At 48.5% G+C, this 16,210-nt stretch overlaps 1 pseudogene; it reads right to left on the bottom strand.

Moving 5' to 3' along the window:
* Positions 1-1,657: 1,657 nt before the first annotated feature.
* LOC128831310 (C-C chemokine receptor type 8-like) lies at positions 1,658-15,492 on the bottom strand (annotated as a pseudogene).
* Positions 15,493-16,210: the final 718 nt, after the last annotated feature.

Below are 16,210 nucleotides of genomic sequence, written 5' to 3'. Positions count from 1 at the left end.
AGCTGGCCCATGCTATCCAACTCAGGCTAGGTCTACACTACGGGGGGCGGGGGGGGAGGGGTTGAACTAAGATACGCAACTTCAGCTACGTGAATAGCGTAGCTGAAGTTGCGTATTTTAGGTTGACTTACCTGGCTGTGAGGACAGCGGCGAGTCGACCGCTGCCGCGCCGTCGTCGACTCTGCTTCTGCCTCTTGCCGCGGTGGATTTCCAGAGTCGACAGCAGAGCGATCAGGGATCAATTTTATCGTGTCTTCGCTAGACCCGATACGTCAATCCCCAATAGATCGATTGCTACCCGCCGATCCAGCAGGTAGTGAAGACGTGCCCTCAGACTCGAGAGCTAGGGCTGTAGGGCAGTTTTATTGCTGTGTAGACTTCCAGGCTTGGGCTGGAGCCTGGGCTCTAGGCTCCTGGCGGCGGGGGGCGAAGCGGGGGAGAAGGGAAGGGTCCCACACAGCTTGGGCTCCAGCCCAAGCCTAGAAATTTATACAGCCCCATAGCCTGAGCCTTGTGAGTCCTAGTCAGCTAGCATGAGCCAGCCATGGATTTTTTTCGTTGCTGTGTAGACATACCCTTAGATATGCTCCTTCTTGTCATCTTATTTAGAGCAATTTCTTGAAAACCTCTACTTATACAAGTTGCCTCAATGATGTAAATTAAACTATTAACAAGTAAAAATGATTCTTAGGAGTAGGCATACTTGCATTACCCTAGTGTTTGTAGCAAGTATATAACATCAAATACATGTTCAAGAAGAGGGGCTATTTAACTCAACTGGAAAAAAGCAGGATACTTCAGGAAACTTTTTTTTTTTAAGCCATCAATGACTACATACATTAGTGTTAAATATCTGTGGTTTGGGGAACATCTGAAACTTCTGACTAACCAGGTGTAAGGATTAATGGAAGTGCTATTCTGAGGTGCAGTTTCACTGATATAGAAATATAAGGAACAGAGGGAGTAATGCTGATGTTAGCTTAATACTTTGTACTTTATTAAAAAAAGTAAAAAAAAAAAACTTTTTTGAGAACTGCTATACAAATACAAAGCTGTTGATTAGAGCATACAGGTTCAAAGAGGCAAACTGAGAAATTAAGTGTGTGATGAACTAACATAAGACCACAGGATGGACACACTGTAGCTTAGGGTAGTTAGGATTTTTGGATAAAGGGAATTTGGATAACTGGAATTATACTGTATTACAAAACCTAGATAATAAATTCAATTGATAGTTACATGTCCAGAGGTCCCTGAGGACTTGAGTGAGCTGTAGGATTAAAAATAATGTTGATAATGGCCTTCCTTTTAAGGAAGTGTATTATATATATGAAGCTCAAATTTAAGGACACTGAAATTATAACGTTGCATAAGCTTTTATACCAGAGTCACTACTATGATAACTGAGAGCTTTAATTGAAAGCTAAGTCCTCCCAACTACAATGTGAAATAATGTATTTACTGAGCTGCCTGGAGTATTTTCTTTCAAAGTCACTGATACTATATCACATCAAATGCACCCCTGAATGGTTGTATTTGGCCCACGCTATTTTACAGGACAGAGTCAATAACAGAAGAACGCAAGGCCTGGGTGCTCATGGAAGAAGTGCTTATAGTGACTCTGAAAGACATTGTGGTCTTTGCAAGTCAATAAAAATCATGCATGTTTTCTGAATAGTTCATGAAGGTATTTCTTGAACTTTTCACCTACAAAAGCATAGATCACTGGGTTCAGGCAGCAGTGGATGAAGGAGATGGTTTCAGTCACCTGCAGGAACAGGTCTAGGTTTTTGCTCATCTCACAGTCATCTATGATGTGCAGGCTTTGCAAAGAAGCCAGAAAAAGTGCAATGTTGAAGGGCGCCCAGAAGAGGAAAGACAACTACAACAACAAAAAACAGCTTTATACTTGTTTCGGTTCACGCATCTCTGCAGGTTTTACAAGATGTGGGAGTAGCAGAAAATGAGAGTGCCAAATGGGATCAAGAAGCCCAATATATTGACTTCAAAATTGGTTAAAAGTTTCCAATGGTCCTATTATCCTGGTAATAAGAAGCACACTTCACACTGCCATCTTCATTAAATTCTTGGATAAAGAAGATATTTGGTATTTAAGCTAAAATGGCCACTGACCAAATGGCGAGGCTTGTAACAATGCTGAGCAGGGTTCTTCGAACTTTCCGAGCGTACACAGCGTGGACGATGGCTAAGTACCTGTCTATGCTCATGAGGGTTATGAAGAATATGCTGCTGTAGAAACCAATGTAGTAAATTCCACATATTAATTTACATATTGTGTTTCCAAAAGTCCATTGGCCTGAAGCATAATGAGCCAGGAAGGGGATGGAGAAAACATAAAGCAGGCCAGCAATGGCGAGGTTCAGCAAATAGACATCACTCAGGCTGGTCAATTTCTTGCAAACTACCAGAACACAGATGACCAAGCTGTTTCCCACCAAGCCGAACACGAAGACCACACAGTAAAAGCCTGGAAAAAATACTGATCCAAAGATCTTGATATTCCATGTGCTGCAGGTGGAGCCCCACTTGGAATAATAATCATAAAAAGTAGAAGACTTGTCTCAGTTGAATAATTCATCATGAGGTGACTTGTTCAAGAGCACAGAATGTAATACAACCCAACAATCCTATTGTTTAGTTAGTAATCTAGGCGCAATTGTCCCCTGACACATCACACTAGCTAACAGGATTGCATAGGCTGTAAAGGGGTAGAAATTGACCATGAGGACAGGCTAGCCTGTTCAGGTAAAAGAACATTTTGTCCTCAAGCCTCACACAACACCTGAACCAAATCAAAGCTTTTTTTGAAGTTTGAAGATATTTGGCTAACTTTGCGGTTTCATTAGATTTATTTTTTGTGAGCATCTCCGCTTTCAGTTATTATTGTCAAAATCCCACGAGAAAGGTTGTTCCCTAGTGCTTAATTTGTGCCAAGGCTTGCCAGGGCTGAGCTTCAGCACTTGTGGGCTTGGCAGTTCGTAACCTCAGCATCTCTGGGCTTTCTCTTTCAGTTACGAAAGTAAAAAAATGCTTGCACCCCAGCACCTCTTTCATTGCAAATTAAGCACTGCTCTCCTCAAACCATTTCCATGAAAATGAAAAGAGGAAATACTGGGAAGCCCATGAGAGAACAGGCTAGCATTGGGGAGGCAATGGATTTGTGACTTTCTTGGGTGGTGTGTCAGGGACGCGGTGTGTTTCCATGAGAAGTGGAACAACAAATAGTATATTAGCGAGCAGAAGAATTTTGAGAGTCTGATTAACTAGATAACTATACTCAGGCCCAAATCCTGAAGCACCAAGCATTCTCAAAACTACGATACCCACACAAGGAAATAAAGAAACAAATCAACAGAGCCAGACGTGTACCCAGAAGCCTCCTGCTACAAGACAGGCCCAGAAGAGAAACCAACAGAACTCCACTGGCCATCACCTACAGTCCTCAGCTTAAACCTCTCCAACGCATCATCAGTGATCTACAACCCATCCTGGACAATGATCCCTCACTTTCACAGACCTTGGGAGGCAGGCCAGTCCTCGCCCACAGACAACCTGCCAACCTTAAGCATATTCTCACCAGCAACCATGCACCGCACCATAACAACTCTAACTCAGGAACCAACCCATGCAACAAACCTCGATGCCAACTCTGCCCACATATCTACACCAGCAACACCATCACTGGACCTAACCAGATCAGCTACAACATCACCGGCTCATTTACCTGCACGTCCACCAATGTTATATATGCCATCATATGCCAGCAATGCCCCTCTGCTATGTACATTGGCCAAACTGGACAGTCACTACGCAAGAGGATAAATGGACACAAGTCAGATATCAGGAATGGCAATATACAAAAACCTGTAGGAGAACACTTCAACCTCCCTGGCCACACAATAGCAGATGTTAAGGTAGCCATCTTACAGCAAAAAAACTTCAGGACCAGACTCCAAAGAGAAACTGCTGAGCTCCAGTTCATTTGCAAATTTGACACCATCAGATCAGGATTAAACAAAGACTGTGAATGGCTATCCAACTACAGAAACAGTTTCTCCTCCCTTGGTGTTCACACCTCAACTGCTAGCAGAGCACCTCACCCTCTCTGATTGAACTAACCTCGTTAACTCCACACTGATATATACCTGCCTCTGGAGATTTCCATTACTTGCATCTGAAGAAGTGAGGTTCTTACCCACGAAAGCTTATGCTCCCAGTACTTCTGTTAGTCTCAAAGGTGCCACAGGACCCTCTGTTGCTTTTTACAGATTCAGACTAACACGGCTACCCCGCTGATCAATAAAACTGAGGTAGTGAACATGATGAGCACCCTATTGTTTATCATTTCCTTGTCTCTATGTTTTCTTCAGAAAGGGCAGACAGCCATGCTCACAGAGGACTGCACACATCCAGCCTGAGATTTCACACAAAGTCAATTTAGAATTATGAGTGCAAAAGAAAAAAAAGCATCTGAATTTTTTTCTTAGTAGGTGACAACCACTTTTCCCCAGGACTTCAGCCTTGCTAGTGCCATGCTATAATATGCACCTTTCTAATTTACTAGAGACGAACAGTTAACTTGACAAATATATTCTGTAAATTACAAGCTCTGCTTATCATCACTGCACGCTGGGTGCAATTATCTTTTGCATCTATAGTACATGTGGTGTTCCTACAGAGTCAAGGTGTTAATTTGAACGCACTCACTCGCTCTCTCACTCGTTTAGGCAGAAACAAACACTAAATCTGCAGCTGCCAATTCTTGTCAAGAATGTTTTTTAAACATGCAGGACCAAAATTTTTGTCCGTGGGTGCCCAACCCTTGTTTGTATTTAGGTACCTAAATAAAAGCAGCCGTTTTTCAAAAGAGATGATCATTGCTAACTGTTCTGGAAGTCAATAAGAATTGTGAGTGCTCAGCAGCACTGCAAACCTGGCCCTTTTTATTTAAATATAGCTAAATAATGATGTAGATGCCTAACTTAAGGCAAGTTTGACCTATCTAGCTTGTTTATTATACTGTAATCCCCCCCCAGTCATGAAGGAGGTTCAATATAAACACATCTGAGTCTGAACTTCCAAGGTCTCCTGAAGTTACTTCATGCACCTAGCCCCAATCTGACTACAGAGCAGCAACGTATCCGCTTGGCAAATAAAAATAAAGGTAAAGGCCTCGATTCTACATCACGTCCCACCTATGTTTGTAGTGGAGAGTGGCAGCCTCAGGGAAGGTGTTGCAGCTCCCTGGCCAACCAGCCTGCATGAATGTTAGAACAGCAGGGGGCCAACTCTAACTTCTGCCACTGGTGTAAGTTACATCACCAACAGCTCAGGAGTAACGGAGGCTCTGCTCTATCATGCCTCCTGCAGCTAAACCAAATGCCGCTTTCCTGCCCTTATATCAAGAATAGGAGGGGAAGGGGAAACACAGTTGATGAAGAAGGCAGCAGACTCTCCTCTGACAGTTTTCCATCCACTTGAAGAGTTCCTCTGTACAAGGGGGGATGTTGTTCCAGCTCTCTCTCTGGCCATTTTAAGGCCATTTTGTATCAGGCTACACAAAGCGGCCCTACTAGAGCAGAGAATCCAGGTCAAAGTGTCAAGAGAGGTGCACTATATTGTGTTTCTCAAACTTTTTGATACCAGGGACCAGTCTGCTGTCTTCATAAACTTCATAAACATGAAGGAGATCGCAGGGACTAGCACTGGTCCACGGACCAGTTGTTGAGAAACACTGCACTATAATATCAATGTAGATCAAATGTTAAGGGCCTCACCTACAGAGGGGTCACTTTTCCTTTTATGGGGGCATGCTCTAGAATTCCTGCCCTTTTCCCTCATTAGGGTTACAATTTCAGAGAGCTAAACTCAGGAAGACTATTAGGGCCTGATTGTCAGATTAGCTGAGAACCTGTCAGGCCCAGCGGTGAGGATCACCGTTGAGGATCAGGTTTGAGTGACCTTGAACTTGGGTGTGGGACAGAATGCTGAGAACCAGCCCTGGTCACTGCAAGCTGATATACAGCAGCAGCTACTCCCAGGTGTGATGAATCCTGTGGCAGGGAATAGCAGCTGGGCAGAGGCGCTAGGCCTCTGTAAGATGAGCCTGCAGATGACTCCAATGCATGTTTGGTCACTTTTGAAAGAGTAGCTATGAGCGCAGATTGGGAGAAGGGAACCTGGGCCCTATGGCTACACGCTATTTGACAGGGGATGCTCAGGTGACCGACCTGGCTCTAAATGACGAGCAGGCACAGGATTATGATGTGGTTAAGGTGGCCATCCTAGATCAGGTGGGCTTATCCCCTCAAAAGTGTCAGCAAAAAATTTTGGGCCACTAGATGGACTGGCAGGCAGGCGGGACGGGGGATTTACAGCCCAGGGCATTTGCCCAGAAACTGATGGACTAAGCTACCTGCTGATTGAGGCCAGATGCTCCGACGGTGGGTGAGATTATGGATGCAATGATTTTAGAACAGCTCCTGCAGCCCATCCCTGAGAACACTCGGGAGTGGGTCAGGAGGCATCAGACAGTGACCCTAAATGACTGCAGCCAAGCTCCCAGAATTCACTGAGGTGGATATCGCCAGCAAAGAGGGGTCATAGTTCAAGGGACTGACTGGGGAGGAGAGTCAGAGAACTGCAGCTGGAAAGGTGACAGAAAAGAAGAGGGTGGAACCTAGGGTGACTCCAGCTGGCTGTCAGGGTACCATGTGTTATTAGTATGGGTGACAAGGACACATAAAAAGGGGCTGCCCGCCTATGGAATGTGGGTTTGCAGAGTTCTGCAACTGGGCCAGGAGTTTTGGACATGGAAGGGGAAAGAAACTACCCATGGTTTCTGTAAGGCTGTGAAGGTGGATGCCTCTGAACAAGGCCCAAACTGTGACTGGGGTGTGTGAAAGAGAAAAACCAATATTACTTAGGGTTACCATATTTAAAAAATAAAAAAGGAGGACACTCCACGGGGCCCTGGCCCCGCCCCTTTCCCCACCCTGACCCCGCCCCAACTCCGCCTCTTCCCCAAAGTCCCCGCCCTAACTCCCCCTCCTCCCTCCCAGCAACGCGAAAAGGGCTGCCCGAGCGCTACCGGCTTCACGGTTTGCCAGGCAGCCTCCAGACCCTGCGCCCCTGGCCGGCGCTACCCCAGCACAGCTGGAGCCTGGGAGGGGAAGCGCCCAGCCGGGGGCGTAGGGTCTGGAGGCTGCCCAGCAAACCATGAAACCGGTAGCGCTCGGGCTCCGGGCAGCCCCTATGCCTCCGGACCCTGCGCCCCCGGCCGGGCACTTCCCCTCCCAGGCTCCAGCTGCTGTGCTCCTCCCCTGACTCTTCGGCTCTGTTTAAGAGCCAAGCTGCCCGAGCCAGTGCTATCGGCTTCGGGCAGCCCCCTTGCCTCCGGACCCCAGCCACCGGAGCAGAGCAGCTGGAGCCGGGGAGGAGAAGTGCCCGGCCGGCGGCTGGGGTCCGGAGGCAAGGGGGGCTGCCTGAAGCCGGTAGCACTGGCTCGGGCAGCTTGGCTCTTAAACAGAGCCGAAGTCTGAGTCAGGGGAGGAGCAGAGCAGCTGCGGGAGAGGAAGTGCCCGTCCGGTATTTTTCCCGGACATGTTCGGCTTTTTGGCAATTCCCCCCGGACCGGGGTTTGATTGCCGAATAGCCGGACATGTCCGGGAAAAAACGGACGTATGGTAACCCTAATATTACTGCCATTTGCCCTGGCCCTCGGTGGGCATGATGGGTAATTATGCCTGTTGCTATGAAAAGGAACTTATGGGTTAGCAAAAGCTCTGGTTCCAGTAACTGGAGGCGGCTGAGGCTCGGATCTCCAGCAGCCCATAATTTTTGAGAAAAGCCCAAAAGAAACATTCCAGCCTCGTGATCATTTCACACTTTCTATCTAAATACTCACATCCCCCCTCTCACCAGGGTATGAGTAACTAACAGAAGTTATCAGCACAACATAAAGGCCCACAAATGATCCATTTTGAAGGACCTTTTCTCAAGAAACACTGATAGAAATTCTTTTTATAAAGTCAGTACAGCTCAATTGCATACAGCCATGAGGATCGGATAGCAGAGGCTTCAGCTAGTAGGAACCAAGCAAATTTTCTCAAGACATTTTCTTTTCTGTAACTTTTTCTGAGTCTCCTGTTTATTGTGAGGTGGTGGTGAGGAATACCATTCCTGTGCACATTTGAGAGCCTCCTCGGACAATTTTCTCAGAGTGAATAACAATTCTTTAGTATTTGAAATCCCACAAAAGAACATTTAAGAGACATTATCAGATGCAATGTAGGCATGAACTCCAGTGACACTACATAAAAACTTCCAATAACTCCAACAACATAAGCCAACACCACAACAAAATAAGGCAGCTTTTATCCATTAGTATATTCCAGATAGATGAAAAACAGAGATCAGAAAACATTATTTACAATAGATATTACAAATAATAATTAGCATCAAAGTACAGTTGTCTGAAAAACCTTAATTATGAATTTCCTCTCTTTCATTTTTCCCCCATAATTACAGCATTCTAATAAAGTTGTTTTGACTTAATGGATTTGGGACCATATTCTTTGCTGATGTAATCAATGGAGTGATGCCAGTTTGCACCAGGGAGAATTTGGCACTTTAATGTTTTGTTATTTTTGTCTGGAATTGTGTTTGCTTTTTTGGGTGGTTGGTTGTTTTAAGAGAGGCCACATGGAAACTGAAAACTGTACTGATCATGTCAGTGGATTTGTTAACCAAGTGAGTCCTATGTTGGATAAAATGACTACGACTTGGGAGCCTATAGTTAGCTAGCTTGATATTACTTGTTTGTGGTGTAAATGTTTGCTTTAAATATTGTGATCTATAACTGCATGACAGGAGGTGTTCCACAATGCCCCATCTTGACCACTCTGGCCACTGTTTTGAACTCTGCTGCCATGGGCCAGGAACACAAGAACTGTCCCTCCCCTTTAAAGCCCCCTGAATTTTTGAAATTCCATTTCCTGGTTGTCCAGCTCACCTAGGAGAGCTCACCTAGCAACTCTCAAGCACACCTAGCAACTGCCCAGCAGATACGCTCCTGCCTGGTGTACAGAGGAGGTGTTGGATCTCCTGGATCTGTGGGGAGAAGAGGCTGTGCAGGCACAGCTCCAATCCAGACACAGAAACATCAACATCTACGAGCAGATTGCCAGGGACATGGAGGAGAAGAACTACAAGACAGACCTGCAGCGGTGCCACATGGAAGCCAAGGAGCTGCGGCAAGTGTACCAGAAGGCAACAGAGGACAACAATCACTCTTGTGTGGAGCCGCAGACGTGCCGCTTTTACAAAGAGCTACATGTCATCCTTAGCAGAGACCCCACACCATCCCCAAGAGGCCTGTGGACACTTTGGAGGAGTCAGTGTCACAGGCCACCACTGTGAACAGCAAGAATGTGGACAAGGAAGAGGAGCAGGATTATGGGGGACAGGCGACTGGGGGATCCAGCAGCACAGCAAGCCAGAACATGTTTTTGAGTCCTGCACAATCCAGCCAGTCCCTACAGTTGAGCATGGAGGAGCCCGATGCAGGGGAAGGAACCTCTGGTAAGTATGCAGTTTCTTTTGAAATTACAGGGATGGAACCCCCAAAGTAGCAGGACACATCTGTTCATGTACTCTTTTACTGGTGCTAGAAGAGGTAGTTAAATAACCAATACAGGTAGCGGTCCTATTTGCTTTTCATTCCCCTGTAGAGTTAAGCAGAGGTGGCCCCTGTTTGTTTGTAAACTGTTTGTTTACATGCACTGGGATGTCCCATGAATCCTCCATAGATATCCTGATGAAACTTTCCTGCAGGTAGCCTGCAATTCTCTGCTGAAGGTTTATGCGGGAGGGGAGCTGTCTTAGTTCTTCCACTGCCATAGGACACTTTCTCACACTACTCAGCAATTACTTCAGCAAGCACCACTGCAGCACACACAGGCGAGTATCATACGGTCCTGGTGGCACCTTGACACCTGCAGGAGCTGTTCCCTTTCAGCCTCTATTACCCTCAGGAGTGAGATATCAGCTAAAAACACCACCGACTGTGGAAAACAGTGCCAGTATTCAGTTCAGTTGCCCTATACACATAAACTCATGCCCATGAGCTATCCCTCCTCATATCGCCAATCCCCCCAATGTCCTGGGCTGTACTCACCATGGCTGGGACTGCCGCCATGCTGTAGAAATCCCAAGGAGCTTACCTAGATTCCTGGGGCTCTGTGTGCTGGTAGCTCAGGGAGAGGCACACTGTCCCTGGAGGAAGTGGGACCCAAGGGCAGACTCAGCGTCTGCTCAGCAGGCAAAAGGGGGAGAGGAGAGACACTAGTTAGAACAACACGGGTCCCTGTTGGTTTGGGGAAAGATGGCTGGTGTGCCTGCTCAGAGGAAGGGACAGACTCAAATGATTGACAAGTGAAAGCCCAAGAAGAAGAGCCAGCCTGACCAATAAGGAGTGACAAGCCCTTCCCTGGGAGCTCAGGGGTGGGAGGAGCCAGTTTGGAGCAGTCTGGAGCCAGCCAGGGCAAGGGCAGGATTTGCTGTGTGGGGAGCTGGTGAGTTCCAGGCCTGCATGCAGGGCTCCCCCGGAGAACTGGCCTCTGGGGACTTGACAGCAAGATCCCTCAGCTTGAGCTTTTCCGGCTCCAAGGTGACTCTCAGTTTGTAGAGCTTTGTTGGGAAACGTCCCCCCGCCAGACTGAGTTAAGCTTCCAGCTCTCTAGATGAGATCAGTCACCACATGGCAGCACTGCTCTGGGTGCTACTCCAGGGCTGCCCACCTGCTGTGAGTGTGTCTGAGCACTTGGGCGGGAGATTAGGAGCTTAGTGTAGTTTTGTAAGCCGCACCTTGAGCCCTGCACCTGTTGGTGGTGAGGAGAAATCCTGGCACCAGAAGCAGCCTGACTCCTGCATGAAGAGGATGCCTGCCAGCAGCGATCGTCAGCCCTCTGCAGTGACTGAGGAGCCCAGAGCCATCTCTGAATCTGAAGATCCATTACAGAGTTTTGAGTCACCATTTTTTAGTTAGTTGGTCAGGAAAAATGTTTGGGAGACCCCTCACACCCTGAACTGTGTTCTCAAGCTAGGGGGTAAGGGTTTGGGGATTTTATTACCTGGTGCCCTACTAAATTAGCGGAAGGACTTAGCACCTTATCCCACTTGTGAGTCTACTGCTGCACAGATGATATCGTGGTCACAGGTCATCCAGGGACCCTACAAAGTACACATACCAATGGGACACTAATTTTACGTTTGCTATATTAGGTCACGTGACTGGAGAAATTCATGGGTATTATAAGTAGGGTCACTGGTGATCCTGAGAATAGTGTTTTACCCTGTTATGTTATATTTATCTTCTCTTTAATATAATTTCTATGTTAAATATATTGTACAGTAACGCCTCACTTAACATCCTCCTGGTTAATGTTGTTGCATTGTTTCGTTGTTACATCACTGATCAATTAGGGAACATGCTTGTTTAAAGTTGCGCAGTTCTCCCTTATAACATTATTTGGCAGCTGCCTGCTTTGTCCATTGCTTGCAGGAAGAGCAGCCCGTTGGAGCAAGCTGGTGGGAGCTTAGAACCAGGGTGGACCGGCAGCCCCCCTATTAGCTCCCCTAAGTCCCCTGTGCGGCAGCCGCCCAGCAGGCTATCAATTGCCAGGTAGTTCAGCTGTCTCTCCCCCCACTGTCGTGTGCTGCTTCTGCCCTCTGCCTTGGAGCTGCTCCCGGGAGCCTTCTGCTTGCTGTGCAAGGGGTGGGGGAGAAGAGGGGTGCTGATGTCAGGGTGTCCCCCTCACCCCGCTTAGGATGAAGGGAGTTTGCTGGCAGCAGCTGCTGTCTCAACTTGCTCATCTACTTAAAAAGGCAATGTACTTAGAGTGGAGTCAGTGTACTTAAAGGGGAAATGTGCGTGTCTCTCTCACACACACACACAGTGTGTCTTTGTCTCTCTCTCACACACACACACATGCACCACCCGGCACTTTGAAAGTGGAGGGAGTGATGCGCTCCAGTGGGATAGCGTGGGTTCATCATCACGTTCAGTTTCCGCAGGGAATGTTTGCAGCCACTGCCATGAGTCTATTGTGTCTCCTCCCTCCATTCATGCTGCCTTGTAGAGTGTGAGGCTACATTAACAACAATGGGTTAACCCTTGAGGGCTCAGCCAATTGCTAGTTCATCATTTAGCAGCGAGACATTCCCTGGGAAATATCCCACCCTCTAACACCTCAACCAAGCTTCACAATCATCATTGCTGTGTACGGTATTAAATTGTTTGTTTAAAACTTATGCTGTGTGTATAGATATGTCTTTTGTCTGGCAAAAAAAATTCCCTGGAACCTAACCCCCTCTATTTATATTAATTCTTATGGGGAAATTGGATTCACTTAACATCGTTTAGCTTAAAGTAGCATTTTTCAGGAACATAACTACAACATTAAGGAGTTACTGTATATGTTTGTGTTATTTCTTAGAAGCTTCCCACTATCTGGCAAATAAGTGGGGGTTACTCTGTGATTTGTATTTTCCTCCCACGCTGCCAAGGTGACCCTGCCAGGAAGGAGCATAGGGGGGTGGAGGCACTGCTAAATAAATTAATAAGGGAAGAAAAAGAAGTTACACCCTGCTGAGTGGTGGCAGGATCCAGAAGAAGCCAGGTCTGTCCACCAAAATCTGTAAGGAGATTGGCACTAAAGGAGGTAACCGGGTGGATAGGGGATGCTACATTGGAGGCATCGCTGGGATCCCGTCTTTTAAACTCAGATCTTAAATACACCTCTGCTGACTTCGCAGGGAAATTGAGTAAATTCCCAGTATGGATTACCAGAAGAGGCTTTTAATTTGGTATAAGCTGGAGGGAGCTGACCCTGAATGCCGCTTCATGTTCATTAATATACTTACTGAATGGGAAGTTAGACAAATTGAAGATGAGATTGCCCATGTCAGAAAATGGGAAACCTGTGTGGTTCGGAGTCAGATGCAAGTGAAAGGGGAAACTACTTTTTCTCTCCTTGTAGAGAGCAAGATTACAGGGGCGGCAGGTTTGTAGAAATTTTGGTGGTGCCCAGAGCCCAGACTCCGCCCCCCCACCTCCCTAAAGCTCCCCCAAACTCTGCCCCCCACCTCCCTAAAGCTCTGGGAGTTTGGGTGGGGGAAGGAGGTCTGGGGTGCGGGCCCTGGGCTGAGGCAGGGGATTGGGGTGCAGGAGGGGTACAGGCTCTGGGAGGGAGTTTGGGTGCAGAAGGGATGAGAGGTTGGGCTCTGGGAGGGAGGTTGGGTGGCGGAGGGGGTCTGGGGTGCAGGCTCTGGGATGGAGTTTGGGTGTAGGTTCTGGGCTGCGGCAAGGGGTGGGGGTGCAGGTTCTGGGAGGGAGTTTGGGTGTAGGCTCTGGGCTGGGGCAAGGGGTGGGGGTACAGGCTCTGGGAGGGAGTGTGGAGGGCTGGGGTGCAGGCTCTGGGAGGGAGTTTGGGGGCAGGAGAGGGTGTTTGGGAAGGGGGTAGGGGTGCAGGCTCTTGGACCAAGTTTGGGTGCTGGGTGCAGGCTCTGGCCTGGGAGTGGGGGTGTAGGCTCTGGGAGGGAGTTTGGGGGTGGGAGAGGTGTGTGGAAAGGGGTTGGGGAGCAGGCTCTGGGAGGGGGTAGGAGGGGTGCAGTGCTTACCTGGGGCTCCTAGGCAGGGCGGGCCAGGGGGCCTCTGTGCACTGCTACCCCCAGGACTGCCCCTGCAGCTTCCTATTGGCCGCAGGAACGCTTGGGGCGGGAACAGCATGTGTAGACACAGACACAGTCCCACCCCGCCCAGGGGCTGCAGGCAGGAAGCCAGTTGGTAGGGCCCCAGGCCATTTTAAATCGCCCAGGGGACACGCATAGGGGAGCACCCAGGGGCAGAAGGCAGGGCTGAGGGAGAGACCCAGCCTCAAACACTGCTGGAGCTGGGGAACATTAAGTTTTTCACTTGCTGTGGCCCATGCAGTACAAGGAAGTCTCTCAGGCTACTGCTCAAGTGGGTCCACAGTCCTGGATCATCTAGACTTAAGGAACTAAACTCAGCAGCAGCTGTTTCTTGCACCTCCACCACTCTTCTCTGATCTACACTTTTCTTCAGGAATGTGCATGGTTACATCCATTTGAGATGGAGATATGGATGCTGCAGTAGCTGCCAGGTCACCTGCACTCTGACTAACTGGAAGATCAGGCATCTCCTCACCACTCACATCCTCACTGGGACCAGAAGGCTCACTGTGAACATTTGTGTCTATGTATCTCAGGAGAGCTCCTTCCTGCTAAGATAGAAAAGCTTCCTTTGCCTTCTTTCTTTTTCTGAATGCTGCCCCAGAGGGGCGTTTTCTTCTTTCACTCATGACTGCTGTTCTGTGCCAGCTATAGTGGCTCTCAACACTCAATTGAAGGGGACAAATAAGCAGGCTGGTAGCAGGGCCTGAGTGAGGGAAGATATCAGCGTCTTAAGGGCCTAACTGGCTCCTATTACTTCAGTTGACTGTCTGTTCTCCTCAAGTGGGTTCAGGGAAGCAACAGGAAACAGGAAGCTCCCTGAGAAGCTGGTGTTAATCAGTCCAGGCTCCTAGGGGTGCTAGAGAGGTACATAAGAGGCTCCTCCTCCTCCTCTCTCTCTCTCCCTGCAGCTCCTGCTGCTTTCTGTTATTCCCTCTCACCTTTTCTCCTGCCTGCTGTTATGTCTCTTGTGCCCTCCTTCCTCCAGCACAGCACTCCTCCATCTCTGTGCATCTAGAGCAGAGAGAATACACATGCACCAGCAGCAGACACAATTTTCTACACTCTGGGTCCTAGTGACACTCCCCACCCCCCACAGTCTGGCACCTGAGGCAGGTGCCTCAGTTCACCTCACCTGTGGGTAGCCCTACCGACAGCATAGCCTCATGGGGGGTGCTGCCTGCCTCTTGCCCTGTGGTTGCGGGCTGGGGGCAGGATCACAGGGTCAGACACTCAAGGAAGCCCCAGCAGCTGCTCAGGTGAGTGAGGTCCAGAGGTCTCTTCCAGCGTCTCCTGCCGGTGGGTGCTGCCAATTATGTCTGCACCTCCTTCCCCTCTTCCAGTGCAGTAGCAGCCAGGTGCCTAGGCCTGTTCTTGTGCTGTACCCTAGCCGTAGGTGGCAGCACAGGCAAAGGAGAGCAGTGCGGAGCGACAGGGAAGCCGCCCGCTTTTAATCAGCCAGGGACACTCTGAGGCCCAGGGGAGGCGCACAGGGGAGCAACAGGTGGAGGCCGGGGACACTCCAGGCAGGGCCAGGGGAGAGACCCGGCTCCAAACATTGGTGGAGCTGGGCCCCCGGCCCTGAATATTGCTGGAGCCCGGGCACCACAGGCCCATGTAACTCACCGCCTCTGTCAGCGGGAGAGCTTCTCCCACTGATCCAGGTACCACTGCTCGTGGAGGTGGTTTCATGATGTCAATGCGAGAGCTCTCTCCCATTGCCATGGAGTGGCTACACAAGTAATAATCTTAGAGCAGTGGTACAGCTGTGCTGCTGTAAGCTCCCTAGTGTAGACCCGGCCTGAGTGAATGCACTGATGTTTACTTGCTCCAATTTACTGCCGTGCATTGTAGTACTAGGCATGAACTAAACATGTTGCAGTGGAAGGAAGAAATTATGGCTGAGAAAATTTTAGCCCAAGCCAGAATGTACCACGTTGGCCTGAACCTGAAGACGATCATTTATAACATTAAAAATAAGAATGGTTTCTAAAAACATTTTCAAGGAATTTTTGCACCTTGGATAAAAGGGTAACTAACATGTCACACCCATGATTTCTGAGGTCTGGTCTACACTACAGACCTATACTGGTACAACTATGTCACTCAGGGGTGTGAAAAATCCACACACCCCCTGAGTGACATAGTTACACTGACATACGCCCGTGTATAGACGGTGCTATGTCGGTGGGAGAGCTTCTCCCATTGACAAAGGCAATGTCTATACTACATAGTTAAGTTGACTTAAGTTACCTTGACGTACAGCCACTGCTGTAATTAAACCGCTGTTGCATGTCCACACTAGCTCCTTCTGTTGGCGGAGCCAGCGCATCCACAGTAGCAGCTCTTGCATTGACACAAATCAGTGCACCGTGGGTAGCTATCCCACTGTGCAGCTAGCCGCAGGTTGTTTTGGGAAGGGTTTGCAATGCCTCAT

Source organism: Malaclemys terrapin, chromosome 2 (genome assembly GCF_027887155.1).
Source record: "Malaclemys terrapin pileata isolate rMalTer1 chromosome 2, rMalTer1.hap1, whole genome shotgun sequence".
Lineage (NCBI taxonomy): Eukaryota > Metazoa > Chordata > Testudines > Emydidae > Malaclemys > Malaclemys terrapin.
This window is presented reverse-complemented; position numbering and strand designations above follow the sequence as displayed.